This window comes from Hyaena hyaena, unplaced genomic scaffold (genome assembly GCF_003009895.1).
Source record: "Hyaena hyaena isolate Hyena2069 unplaced genomic scaffold, ASM300989v1 scaffold_111, whole genome shotgun sequence".
NCBI classification, from domain to species: Eukaryota; Metazoa; Chordata; class Mammalia; order Carnivora; family Hyaenidae; genus Hyaena; species Hyaena hyaena.
This window is the reverse complement of record NW_024080743.1, coordinates 2562650-2577167: the sequence shown is the minus strand read 5'-3', so window position 1 is coordinate 2577167 and position 14518 is coordinate 2562650. Positions and strand designations below refer to the sequence as shown.

Here is a 14518-nt window from a genome sequence, read left to right as displayed (position 1 = left end):
TTCCTGACCACTTGTAATTTGTTTTTGCAAAGAGGACAAAGACTTCTGTTTAAGTTACAAAGACTGCACAAAGGAAATGCTTTTCCAGGTTGAGGAATGTTTGAACTCACAACCCCCAAATCAAAAGCTGCATGCCCTTAGCAAGTGAGATGCCCCTAGATCCTTAGTTTTTGTAAATAAAGATTTTTACCCCTAATCCTAGTATAGGCATACCTCAGAGACATTGTGGGTTTGATTCTAGGCCAGTGCAATAAAGTGAATGTCATAATAACGTGAGTCAAATGAAGTTTTTGGTTTCCTAGTGCATATAAAAGTTATGTTTACACTATACCATACTCTATTAACTGTCAGTGGCAGTATGTATAAAAAAAAAACAATGCACATACCTAAACCAATGCACCTGGGAGGTTCAGTCAGTTAAGCGTCTGACTCTTGATTTTGGCTCAGGTCATGATCCCAGGGTTGTGGGATGAGCTCCGCACTGAGCATGGAGACTGCTTGAGTTCTCTCCCTCCCTGTACCTCTGTCCCTCCCTGCTTTGTGCACGTGCTCTTTCTCTCTCTCTCAAAAATAAGTAAATAAATAAATGAAGAAATGAATGAATGAATGAATGAGAAAGAAAGAAAGAAAGAAAGAAAGAAAGAAAGAAAGAAAGAAAGAAAAGAAAGAAAGAAAGAGAAAGAAAGAAAGAATGTCATTGCTGAAAAATACTAACCATCACCTGAACTTTCGACAACTCATAATCTTTTGCTGGTGGAAGGTCTTTCCTTGATGTTGATGGCTGCTGAGTTATCAGGTCAGTGGTTGCTGAAGGTTGGGATGGCTGTGGCAATTTCTTAAAATAACACAGCAAAGAAGTTTACTGCACCAACGGACTTTCCCTTTCACAATTTCTTTGTAGCATGTGGTGCTGTTTGCTAGCATTTTACCCACAGTAGAGCTTCTTTCACAATCAGAGTCAGTCCTCTCAAATCCTGCCACTGCTTTATCAACTAAATTGATGTAATATTTAAGTCCTCTGTTGTCATTTCAACAGTCTTCACAGCATCTTCACCAGAAGTAGATTCCATCTCAAGAAACCAGTTTCTTTGCTCATCCATAAGAAGCAACTCTTTACTTGTGAACATGAGATTGCAGCCATGCAGTCACATCTTTGGGCTCCACTTCTAATTCTAGTTCTTTGCTATCTCTGTCATATTTGCAGTTACTTCTTCCACTGAAGTCCGAAACCCCTCCAAATCATCCATGAGGGCTGGCTAGAATCAGCTTCCTCCAAACTCCTGTCCATGTTAATATTTTGACCTCTTCCTATGAATAATGAATGTTCTTAACAGCATCTAGAATGGTGAATCCTTTCCAGAAGGTTTTCAGTTGACATTGCCCAGATCCATCAGAGGTATCACTATCTATGGCAACTATAGCCTTATGAAACGTATTTCTTATATAAGACTTGAAAGTTGACATCACTTCTTGACCCATGGGCTGTAAAATGGATGTTGTGTTAGTAGTCATGAGAACAACATTAATTGCATTGTACGTCTCCATCAGAGCTGGGTGACCAAGTGCATTGCCAATGAGCAGTAATATTTTGAAAGGAAACTTTTTTTCTGAGCAATAGTTTTCAATAGTAGGCTTAAAATATTTAGTAAGCCATGTTGTACATAGATGTTTTGTTGTTCCATTTATAGAGCACAGTCCGTGTAGATTTAGGAATAATTCTTAAAGTTGCTAGGATTTTCGAAATGGTAAATGAGTATTGGCTTCAACTTCAAGTCATAAGCTCAATTAACTCCTAATAAGAGAATCAGCCTGTCCTTTGAAACTTTGAAGCCAAGTATTGACTTTTCTTCTCTAGCTATGAAAGTCCTAGATACCATCTTTCTGCTAAGTCTATATTAAAAATCTGTTGAATATAGCTACCTTCATGAATTATCTTAACTAGATCTTCTGGATACCTTGCAGCAGTTGATGGATACCTTGCAGCAGTTGAATGTTCAGAAAGTAAATGCTTTACCTTGCATTTTTCTGTTATAAAGACAGCTTCTTACTTAAACCTTATGAACAAATCTTTGCTGGCTTCCACCTTTTCTCCTGCAGCATCCTCACTTCTCTCAGCCTTCACAGACTCGAAGAGAGTTAGGCCTTGCTCCGGATTAGGTTTTGACTTAAAGGAATGTTGTGGCTGGTTTGATCTTCCATCCAGACCACTAAAACTTTCTCCATACCAAAAATAAGGCTGTTTTGCTTTCTTATCATCTGTGTGTTCACTGGAGTAGCACTTTTAATTTCCTTCAAGAACTTTTCCTTGGCATTCATAACATGGTTAATTCAGATTAATCATTTCTAGCTTTTGATTTAAAGTGAGAGATGTGCAACTCTTCCCTTCACTTGAATACTTAGAGCCCCTTGTAAGTTATTAATTGGCCTAATTTCAATACCATTGTGTCACAGGGAACAAGGAGGTCCTGGGAGAGAGTGAAAGGGGAATGGCTGCTCTGTGGAGGAGTCAGAACACACAACATTTATTGATTAAGTTTACCATTTTATGTGGGAGCAGTTTATGGTTCCCTAGAACAATTACAAAGATCATTGATCATAGATCACCATAACAGATGTAATAATAATACTAAAGTATAAAATATTGTGAGAATTACCAAAATGTGACACCAAAGCACAAAGTGAGCAAATTCTGTTGGAAAGTGGTACCTACAGGGGCACCTGGGTGGCTCAGTCGGTTAATGTCTGACTCTTGATTTCTGCTCAAGTCACCATCCCAGGGTGATGGAGCGAGCCCTATGTCGGCCTCTGTACTGAGCATGGAGCCTGCTTGAGATTCTCTCTGTCTCTCCCTCAGCCCCTTTCCCCTGCTTCCACATACTCTCACTCTCTGTCTCTAAAATTTAAAAAAAAAAATTTTTTTAATGCAGCCAATAGACTTGTTCCACACAAGGTTGCCACAAACCTTCCATTTGTAACAAACACAGTATCTGCCAAGTACAATAAAGTGAAGCATGATGAAATGAAATATGCCTGAAGTCAAGTCATTTAAAAAGATGTTGTTATTGAAAAACAGATGCAAAGGAATTGTCCTCTTCTGCCTTTTGGGATGTGTAGGTGGCACCTTATTAAAATCTAAGTGACCTCTGTACCACCTTAAGCAGATAATCAGGGCACCTTTACTTGGAGATTCTTTAGACCTATGTTGTTCTCATGCCTACTAACACAACATCTGTTCTACAGCCCATGGATCAAGAAGTAATGTCAACTTTCGAGTCTTCTTATATAAGAAATACATTTCATAAGGCTATATTTGCCATAGGTAGTGATACCTCTGATGGATCTGAGCAACACCAACTGAAAACCTTCTGGAAAGGATCCACCATTCTGGGTGTATGCTTTGAGGTAGTGACTTGTCCTGTGGAAGCCTGTAGGCAGGAGTAAAAGAAGGTCACCCTGTCCCTTTCTCTCAAGTGTATGCAAAGTAGAACAGTATATCCCTGCAGAGAAACCTCTGCATATCCACCCTCCTTTTGACCCTGGATCTGACTCTGGTGCAGGGGTGGAGTCAGAGAGCCAGCCCTGGACCTTGTGGCTTTTAATGTGTGTACTTTTGTGGGCATGTCACTGGTCTGTATCTTTGTACCTTACAGCACAAAGCACATGGATAGCACTGTATGTTTTATGTACTTTATTTAGTAAAAACAAGAAAATAGATATGGTAATGGAAGACACTGATTTCCAGATGATGGTTTCCTCTGAAGATGAAGGGAAAGATGGAGAATGTAAGGGGAGGGTTTAGGTCTCATTGTAACATGTTCTTTCTTCTTGGAAGGGAGTTTTAAGTTAGTATGGCAAACTGTTGACCTCTGTTTACACTTAGTGGCAGATATAGAGCTGCCTCTATATTATTTTCTCTAACTTTCTATATAGACATCTTTTTCCATATGTGCCAAATGTTTTATAATTTCAGAGAAATTAGAAATCATCTAATAGGCAGATCTTTTTTCCCACAGGTCCTATCTCCATGCTTTAATAAAACCACCTATTTGCACTGAAAAGAAAGAAAGAAAGAAAGAAAGAAAGAAAGAAAGAAAGAAAGAAAGAAAGAAAGAAATCATCTGAGAAAATAGAGAAAGAGAAGACAGAGAAAACAGAAATCATCTGATAAAACTATTCCAACTCCCTACCCTCAGATACACACATGTGCACCCATCCTTTCCTTCTTCCCTCTGGGTAAAGGGGAGCCGGTGTTGCTTCATCTCTACTCTATATCCCCTCCCTTATAACCGTCTCAGGAACCTTGTGCTGTTTATCTGTCAGTACCTTACTCTCTTTAGCCAGTCCCTTTCTACTGACTTCCTTTCAATATTTACATATGTGCTGGTTTCTCTTAGCTTTAAAAAACTTCTGCCTCAAGCCCAACTAATGTCCATGTCTATATCCTCTGGATAATCAAACTTCTCTCTCTCTCTTTTTTTTTTTTTTGCTTTATATTTGCTTTTTTTCTTAAATAGTTTATTGTTAAGTTGGTTTCCATATAATACCTAGTGCTCATCCCCACAAGTGCCCTCCCCCATGCCCATCACCCCCCTTCTCCCCCCACCCCTCATCAGCCCTCAGTTTGTTCTCAGCATTCAAGAGTCTCTCATGGTTTGTCTCCCTCCCTCTCCCCAACTATTTGTTCCCCTTCTCCTCCCCCATGGTCCTCCTTTAAGTTCCTCCTAATCCACCTGTATGTGCAAACATATGGTAGCTGTCCTTCTCTGCCTGACTTATTTCACTTAGCATAACACCCTCGAGTTCCATCCATGGTGCTACACATGGCCCGATTTCATTCTTTCTCATTGCCATGTAGTATTCCATTGTATAGATAAACCACATCTTCTTGATCCATTCGTCAGTTGATGGACACTTAGGCTCTTTCCATGTTTTGGTTATTGTGGAGAGTGCTGCTATGAACATTGGGGTACATGTGCCCCTATACTCAGTGCTCCTGTATCCCTTGGGTAAATTCCTAGCAGTGCTATTGCTGGGTCATAGGGGAGTGTTAATTTTTTGAGGAACCTCCACACTGTTTTCCAGAGGGGCTGCACCAGTTTACATTCCCACCAACAGTGTAGGAGGGTGCCTGTTTCTCCACATCCTCACCAGCATCTATAGTCTCCTGATTTTAGCCACTCTGACTGGCGTGAGGTGGTATCTCAGTGTGGTTTTGATTTCTATTTCCCTGATGATGAGAGACACTGAGCATTGTTTCGTGTGTCTGTTGGCCATCTGGATGTCCTCTTTGGAGAAGTGATGGAATGGAAAAAGATAGTTGCAAATGACATATCAGATAAAGGGCTAGTGCCCAAAATCTATAAGGAACTCACCAAACTCCACACTGGAAAAACAAATAATCCAGTGAAGAAATGAGCAGAAGACATGATCAAACTTCTCTTAAGAGCTATCTACATGGTTGTTTTTAATTTTCACACTTCCTGTGCTTCACCTCACTCCAGTCTGGCCCCTCTCCCATGAAGTTGCTTTTGTCAAGGTCAACACTGGCCTCTGTGTCACTAAGTCCAATGAATACTTTACAGTGCCCAGCTTTCTTGCCTCTCAACCACATTTGCCACCGTTGACTGCTCTCTGCATATTGAAATCCTCTTTCCATGATTTCCACATTACAATATTCTTCTGGTTTTCTTCCAATCAATCTGCTCCTGCATGTTCACTGTTATAGCTTGTCCTTTTTCACCCAGAGATTAACTAGTGAAGATTCTCTGGGCTCAGTCCTAAACTCTTTTCTCACTCTGAGTTTTTTCTCTAAGTGATAGCAGCTTGCCCTGGTTTTTATAACTTTTTCCCTGTGTCTCTCCTGAGCCTTCCCCGTGACTCCAGACCCCTGCCTATAGCTCTGACCTATGTTTTCTCAGCCATAGATCTCTATCTCCAGCTGCCTCCTAAATGTCACTTGCATGACTCATAGGCATTTTAGTCTCAACATTTGCAAAACCTAACTTCTTAGTTTATCCTTCCCCTAATATTTTTGTCCTCCATTATTCCCAGCTTTAGGAAATGGCACCACAACCTATCTAGGTGCTCAAGCCACAAACCTGGGAGTTCTTGATTTCTGCCTCACCATCACTCCCACATTCATTTAAACATGAAATCCTGTTAATTCTTTTTCCTATCTTTCAGACCCTTCTCTTTTCCTATTTTTCATGGCCACAACTCCATTGTAGTTGCCTTCTGATTTCTTTCTTGACTCTATAAGAGATAGACATTTTTCAGTATTTTAGAACTTGATATATTTATCTTTAAAATTTTCTTATTTAAGTATAATTTACATATGACAGAATCCTCAGATGTTAAGTTGTACAGTTTGATCAGCTTTGGCAAGTGCATTTACCTAATGTAACCTCCATCCCTGTTAAAATACAGAGCATTTCTATCTCCCTAGAAATTTCCCTGGTGACCCTTCCCAATCAGTCACCCATCAAAGCAGCCACTGATCTGATTTAATTTTTAAAAATACTTTAGGGGCACCTAGGTGGCTCAGTCCAACTTCGGTTCAGGTCATGATCTCACGGTTCATGGGTTCAAGCCCTGCGTCAGGCTCTGTGCTGACAACTAGCTCAGAGCCTGGAGGCTGTTTCTCCCTCTCTCTCTCTTCTGTGTCTCCCTCTCTCTCTGACCCTCCCCTGCTCACACTGTCTCTATCTCTCAGAAATAAATAAAACATTAACACTTTTTGATTAAAAATTTTTTAATTGTATTTTTAAAATTTGTAAACATTTTTAAAAATTTTTAAATGTTTATTTATTCTTGATAGCGACAGAGCATGAGTGGGGGAGGGGCAGAGAGAGAGGGAGACACAGAATCCAAAGTAGGCTTAAAGCACTGAGCTGTTAGCACAGAGCCCAATGCTGGGCTTGAAGTCATGAACCATGATATCATGACCTGAACAAAGTCAGATGCTTAACCGACTGAGCCACCCAGATGCCTCTAAGTGTATTTTTTTAAAGTTTATTTATATTGAGAGAGAGAGAGAGAGAGAGCCAGTGAGCACAAGAGGGGGAGGGACAGAGAGAAGGAGAGACCAAGTCAGAATCCCAAGCAGGTCCCACACTGTCAGTGCAGAGACTAAAGCAGTGCTTGAACTCACGAACCGTGAGATCATAACCTGAGCTGAGATCAAAAGTCAGATGCTTAACCGACTGAGCCACATAACACCAGGTGCCCCTAAGTGTATCTTTTTTTAAAGACAAATACCCCAGAATAAACACAAAAAGATGCTCTAAACCTTAAAAATAATTTATTGGTAGTCTTGACGTGGAGCTATTCTAATATACAGAACCTGTGGCAGGTGGTGATTAATTTTAGCTATCCTGTTTTGTAAGCTATAAAAGTTTTACTATTACGTTCAATATAAATGGGTAGGAAAATAATGGCCAATTTTCTATCTAAACTACCCATTTAGTATGATTAGAAATATTCTAAACTAACCTTTTAACTTAATAATTTCAATAATATTCTAATTATGCACACACACATATATGTGTAAATACACTAACACACATGCACATAACACACACTTTACATTTTTTGTTGTTTTTGTTTTTTAATGTTTTATTTATTTTTGAGAGAGAGACAGTGTGAGCAGGGGAGGGTCAGAGAGAGACAGAGATATGGAATCTGAAACACGCTCCAGGCTCTGAGCTAGCTGTCAGCCCAGAGCCCAACGCGGGGCTCGAACCCACGAACTGTGAGATCATGACCTGAGCTGAAGTCAGATGCTTAACCGACTGAGCCACCCAGGCACCCCAACACTTTTGAAATATTTAGAGCTCTAAGGAGATGGGGAAAGTGAGTCCAGAAAAAATTTAAATTATATCAATATCAATTGAGAATCCTTTATGCATGCGTGTATATAAAGCAATACAAATAATGGTTATTTTTATTTATCTCACAAAGAATTCTACATTTTTTACTGAGACAAGATCTCCAGAGAGTTCCAAATCTCCCAAAAATGTAAAAAAAACTTGTAGCATTTATAGGCTATACAACATCTTTTTATTTCTCTTATTTTATTTTCCCAGTTAATTTGTTTAAATCATACTAGCAAACTAAAAATAGAGATAAGAACATTTAAATTCCTTTGTCATTTACTTGCATATTAAACATTTAAAGAAGCTAGCAGAGCCAGGAAACTGGCCTCTTTTGTTTAGTCACAGAGTAGGTACACTGGAGGCAGCCATAATGTGAGCTTGCCTATACAGGTCCATCACGGGACACATTTCTAATTCAGAGGGACCATCTTTAAAAGTAAGAGGTAGCTTAAGCTCCTCCATACAGACAACTCAGCCCTTTTTCTTTCATAGTTAGACTGGTTTGGGGTCATTAGATTCTGGATGGAGACCTATGGCATAGTGAGAAGAGCAAGAGTGCTCGATCTGACACTTACTTGGGTGAAATGAACACTACCAGGTCCCAGGGATGGTGCCTTTTTTCACTAGTCCCCACAGTTAACATTGTGCGTTTCTATTGGGAATTTTTTTGAGCATATGTCCCTGATATATGTGTCACTGTATTAATATTACTTATATTAGTATACTTCCATGAATAGGAAGTTTTAAGTATATTTTTTTCATCCATGAGTTTAATTTTCACATCTGCATTTTATAGATGAAGACACTAAAGCTCAGGGAAGTTTAACTTGCCCAAGGACACATAATTTACTGAGTGGTATTTGGCAAATCCCAAACCATTTGGGGCCTCAGTTATAAAATTACAGATTCCAGCTATGTGATCTGCAAGGCTTCTTCTAGCTCTGAACAACCTGTGCTTCTGTGCTGACACTAACACTCACCCAACTGAGACATAATCTCAGTTTAATATTTCTAAGCAGATAAGGCCTTATTATGGTCCATATATTAATAACCAAGAATTTTAGGAATTAGTGGGTTGTGGAAGAGAAACTGAATATCTAAAATAGTGTCAAGTTAGCTTGATCTTTGGTATAATTTTAAAAATCCACTGGCATTTTTGTGTTTAGAGGATATGTTGCATATTTTAGAGATTGGTAGCACTAGTCACTACAAACATAATTTATAAGATACCCATTATCTTAAGCACCATTGGTAATTCTATCACTGTATATTCATGAGGATTTTCTGGTAATTACTTTTCAACATTTACCCCTCCAGCAAAGTAAAGCCTATTATTTCTCTAAGTACTTGTGTGAGCTACCAGTGTGGTAGGTGCCTCACTTAACACAATGCCAGCAAAAACATTCTCACATAGAAGCTGTTTCAGTGCATTTTCTTTTTAAGTCAGCTCCTTTTCTTGTACAGAAATTGCTATGATCAAAATCACTGTCATTTGCCTTTGAAGCATTTTCTATAGGTTTCACTTCGGTTTTTTTTAGCTTTCTCTGCAATTGAAGAGAGAAATAGGAAGACAATTTTAGATTAGCACCTGTCTGAGAAATTCCAAACTTAGAGATGGCCATCTGGTTTGCATGATTCGTAATATTTTATAAATAGAATCTTACCATTCCAAACAGACTTTTAGCTTACTCTAAAATAATACTTAATTTAAAAACTGCTTCAACTGTCAACATTTTACTATCAAAACTGAAAACGGGATAGCTAGATGTTGGTGATGTTCACACCAAGAAGGAATGCTTCTGTAACCACTTTGTCCTCTGATACAGACAGTGGAAGGTCATATTCCTCATTCATTGGACTCATATAACCTGAAGGCCCATCTTATATTCCTCTGTGCTTCTAATTATTCTTTAGAATAATTTACTTAAGTCAAAGCATTTAACCACATTAGCTACCCCAGTAGCTCTTAAGATATCTGAATTTAACTGAGGTCATCCTTAACTTGGGGTACTTAATTTTTAAAAAATTTTTTGTTTATTGTTTAATATATTTTTGATGTTTATTATTATTGAGAGACAGAGAGGGACAGAGCATAAGCATAGAAGGCTCAGAGAGATGGGGAGACAGAATCTGAAGCGGGCTCCGAGCTTGTCAGCACAGCTTGACAGCACATCGAGCTTGAGCCCAATGCAGGGCTCAAACCCACAAACTGTGAGATCATGACCTGAGCCGAAATCAGACACTTAACCAACTGACCCACCTAGGCACCCCTGTTTATTTGTTTTTGAGAGTGAGAGACAGAGTGCGAGCAGAAGAAGGGCAGAGAGAGAGGGAGACAGAATCTGAAGCAGGCTCCAGGCTCTGAGCTGTCAGCACAGAGCCTGATGCTGGGCTCAAACTGATGAACTGCGAGATCATAACTGGAGCCAAAGTTGGACGCTTAATCAACTGAGCCACCCAGGCGCCCCAATTTGGGGTACTTTAAAATTAGACTAGTTTTTGCCACAACTAATGCTAAAGATTCAGAGAGTATGGAAAAAGTATCAAGGCCATTGTCAAAGAAATGAAATTAAAACTGTAATTTGCATATAAAATTGGATATGAGGGGGAAGGTAAAATAAGTGCATTTGAAAAAAAAACAGTGAATGTTAATTGTTGTAAGCCCTTTGGAAAGCATTGTAACAGTATGTACCATAAACCTTTTAAAACTACATCCCCTTTGAAATTCTACTAACTGAAATCTCTCTTGAAGAAACAGTCAAATACCCTGGCAAGTATTTGCATATTTAATACAATATGCAATAGAGTAAAGTGAGGACAGACTCTAAAACCAGGTTGCCTCATGGAGTGCCTGGGTGGCTCAGTCGGTTAAGCATCTGACTTTGGCTCAGGTCATAATTTCATGATTCGTGGGTTCGAGTCCCACTTCAGGCTCTGTGCTGACAGCTAGCTCAGAGCCTGGAGCCTGTCTTTGGATTCTGTATCTCCCTCTCTCTCTGACCCTTCCCTGCTTGCGCTATCTCTCTCTGACTCTCAAAAATAAATAAAAAACATTAAAATTAAAAAAAAAAAACAGGTTGCCTCAAGTCAAATCCTGGTTGTCCTACTTACTACTATTACAGTCTTGCTTTAACCTCTATTTTCCTCAGTTTCTCTGTCCGTAAAAAGAATAGTCCTCCACTCATAAGAGTTTTTGTACGGAGAGAATAATAATTCCCTCCAGTATTGATTAGCTACCACAACAGTGCTAATAACAAATTACCCCAAAACTTAGTGACATCTAGTGAGCATGTAATGAGTATCAGTAACATCTAATGAGTCATACATCTGCAGGTCAGCTGGTGTTCAGCTTTTCTGGGCTGCCCTTCATTCCAGGCCATGAGATTGCTTCAGGTTGCCTGCAATGTGACTTAATCTCCTGGGATCAGTGGACTACCAGGGACCTATTTTTCTCCTGATAGTGTCTAAAATATAAGAATGCAAGTCCAATTATGTCCAATTATTTGCATCATATCTACTAACAAACATTGGCCAAAGTAAGTCACATGGCCAAGCCCAACATCAGTAAGGCAGGGAAAGTGGGGCAGGGGGAGGGAATGAATATTTACAATTCAAAGGTTGACATACTATTTCTATAAAGAGCCAGATAGTAAATATTTCTGGCTTTGCTGGCCATACAGCCTCTGTTACAACCACTCAACTGTGCTATTATGGCATGAAAGCAGCCTTAGACAGTAAATCAATGAGTGGAGTGGCTGTGTTCCAATAAAACTGTATTTACAAAAACAGGTGGCAGAGTGGATTTGGCTCATGGGTCATAGTTTTCTGATCCCTAACCAATTTATCACATCAGATCTTAGAGTTTTTATAAAGACTAAGGAAATTAATATATTGAAAGTGCTTGTAACAGTTCCTGGTAGAGTATCACTAATAAATATTGGCTCTCATTAATAGTGTTATTATTATTATAGCACAATATTTAAAATAATAAAAAATGTCCAACAATAGATACAGGGTTAAATAAATTAGGGCACACCCATATTATTAAAGGTTATACATTCATTTACATATCATATTTTATAAATATCAAGACTAATGACTTAGGGGCATGTTTGTAATATATTAAATGAAAAAAAAAGAGACAACTGATATTTAACATATAACCCCAATTTTTGGGGCGCCTGGGTGGCTCAGTCAGTTAAGTGTCTGACTTCAGCTCAGGTCATGATCTCACGGTTTGTGGGTTTGAGCCCCACGTCGGGCTCTGTGTTGACAGCTAGCTCAGAGCCTGGAGCCTGTTTCAGAGTCTGTGTCTCCCTCTCTCTCTGACCCTCCTCTGCTCACGCTGTCTCTCTCTCTCTCTCTCTCTCTCTCTCTCTTTCTCTCACTTTCTCTCTCTCTCAGAAATGAATAAAACATTAAAAAAATTTTTTTTAAATCCCAATTTTATTTTTCTTAAAAGATATGTATTTTTTATACATACATGGAAAACAATTAGGAAAGGAATATACCAAATTGGATCATTTATTTTTCTTTTTTGTTATTTTTATCAAGATATAATTGATCTATAACATGGTATTAGTTTTAAGTGTACAACATAATGATTTGATATATGTATATATTGCAAAATTATCACCACAGTGTGTTTACTTAACATCTACCACCACACAGTTATAATTTTTTTCTTGTGATAAGAACTTTTAATTAATTTTAAAATTTTATTTTAAATTCCAGTAAAATTAACATACAGTGCTGTATTAGTTTCAGGTGTACAATACAGTGATTCAACAATTCCGTATATCACCTACAGCTTGAAACAAGTGCATTCTTTAATCCCCATCATGTGATAAGGACTTTTATGTCTATTCTCAGCAACTTTCAGATATACAATACGGTGTTACTGACTACATTCTCCAGGCTGTACATTACATCCCTATGACTTACTTATCTTATAACTGAAATTATATAATTCTGTATTGTCCATTTTTTCCCTCTGCTGGGCATGTACTGTTTCCTGGTATTAAAATTCTTTTATGACAAAAAAAATAGAATCTGGGTCCACTGAGGACTCTTCTTACTCTGATGTAGTTACTGGTTTTTTTAATGTTTATTTTTATTTTTGAGAGAGCACAAGTGGGAGAGGGGCAGAGAGAGAAAGACAGAGGAACTGAAGCAGACTCTGCCCTGACAAGCTGACAGCAGCAAGCCCCATGTGGGGCCCAAACTCACAAACCACAAGATCATGACGTGAGCTGAAGTTGGATGATCAGCCAGCTGAGCCACTCAGGTGCCCTTGATGTAGTTACTATGTCGGCTACTTTTTTTTAATGTTTTAAATGTTTTTTTTATTTAGTTTTTTTTTAATATTTTTATTTATTTCTAGGAGAGAGAGAGAGAGACAGTGTGAGCAGGGGAGGGTCAGAGAGAGAGGGAGTCACAGACTGAAACAGGCTCCAGGCTCTAAGCTGGCAGTCAGCACAGAGCCCGACGCGGGGCTCGAACCCATGAACCGCGAGAGCATGACCTAAGCGAAAGTCGGACGCTTAACTGACTAAGCCACCCAGGCGCCCCTTTTTTATTTAGTTTTGACAGAGAGAGACAGAGCGTAAGCAGGGGAGGGCTAGAGAGAGACATGGAAGCACAGAATCTGAAGCAGGCTCCAGGCTCTGAGTTGTCAGCACAGATCACAGCTTGGGGCTCAAACTCGTGAACCGCAATGTTATGAGCTGAGCCAAAGTTGGCCGCTTAACCGACCGAGCCACTCAGGTGCCCCATGTCAGTTACATTTTAATTGCTTAGCAAATTAAGAGTTTACCCTCAGAGATGTCTGATTAGAATGGATTGTGTGGGGACACCTGGGTGGCTCAGTCGGTTGAGCATCTGACTTCAGCTCAGGTCATGGTCTTGTGGTTTGTGGGTTTGAGCCCTACACCAGGCTTTGTGCTGACACTGTAGAGTCTGCTTCAGATTCTCTGTCTCCCTCTCTCTTTCTCTCTGCCCCTCCCCCACTTATTCTCTCTCTCAATAATAAAAAACAAAACACTTAAAAAAAAAAAAGAATTGACTATGTGGACACTTTCAACCTCTTGTATTTTTAACTTAAAGAAAAGTTATTCTGCTCTAGGGCTACTAGAAAATGATGACAGGGTACCAACCAATGGGAAGAGAATCCTGACATAGCCCCTCAGGTCATAGGAACAGTAGTTCCTTTCAGACCACATTCCCTGAGCAGCCACGGTCCTTTCAGTGATTAAAGGCAGAATACTGTTGTACAGAGGTGGACAACAGCATCCCTGCTCTGGCCACCCCAGTGTTTGGACATACATAAATGCTTTTCTTATGTATCAAAGGGAGGTTATTTCAATATTTAATTGCCACTGCGCCGAGAAGTCCCATAAATAAATACAGGGAAAGGAAGCTAGAGAACTCAGTAGCCTCTTTCATCAATATCATAGAATATTAATTAAAATTAATCTTTTTAAGAATCCTTTACAACAATCAAGTTTCACCTAAATTATAATTAGTTAGCCTCTAGATACTCCCAAGATTTAAACTGGGTTGAAAATTGGGTTGTACAACCTTAGGAAGAACTATCCTAGATAAAATTTGCCCTAGAATGTGCTTTAGAATCTGAACTGTAAAGA

At 39.1% G+C, this 14518-nt stretch overlaps 1 protein-coding gene and 1 non-coding gene across 2 annotated transcripts in view; both read left to right on the top strand.

The window, feature by feature from the left end:
* Positions 1–14518, top strand: part of DIPK1A (divergent protein kinase domain 1A) — a 116123-nt gene that overhangs the window by 58573 nt on the left and 43032 nt on the right. The window lies entirely within an intron of this gene.
* Positions 10724–10808, top strand: TRNAQ-UUG. Its single transcript has one exon. It is a non-coding gene; the product is annotated as a tRNA-Gln (tRNA).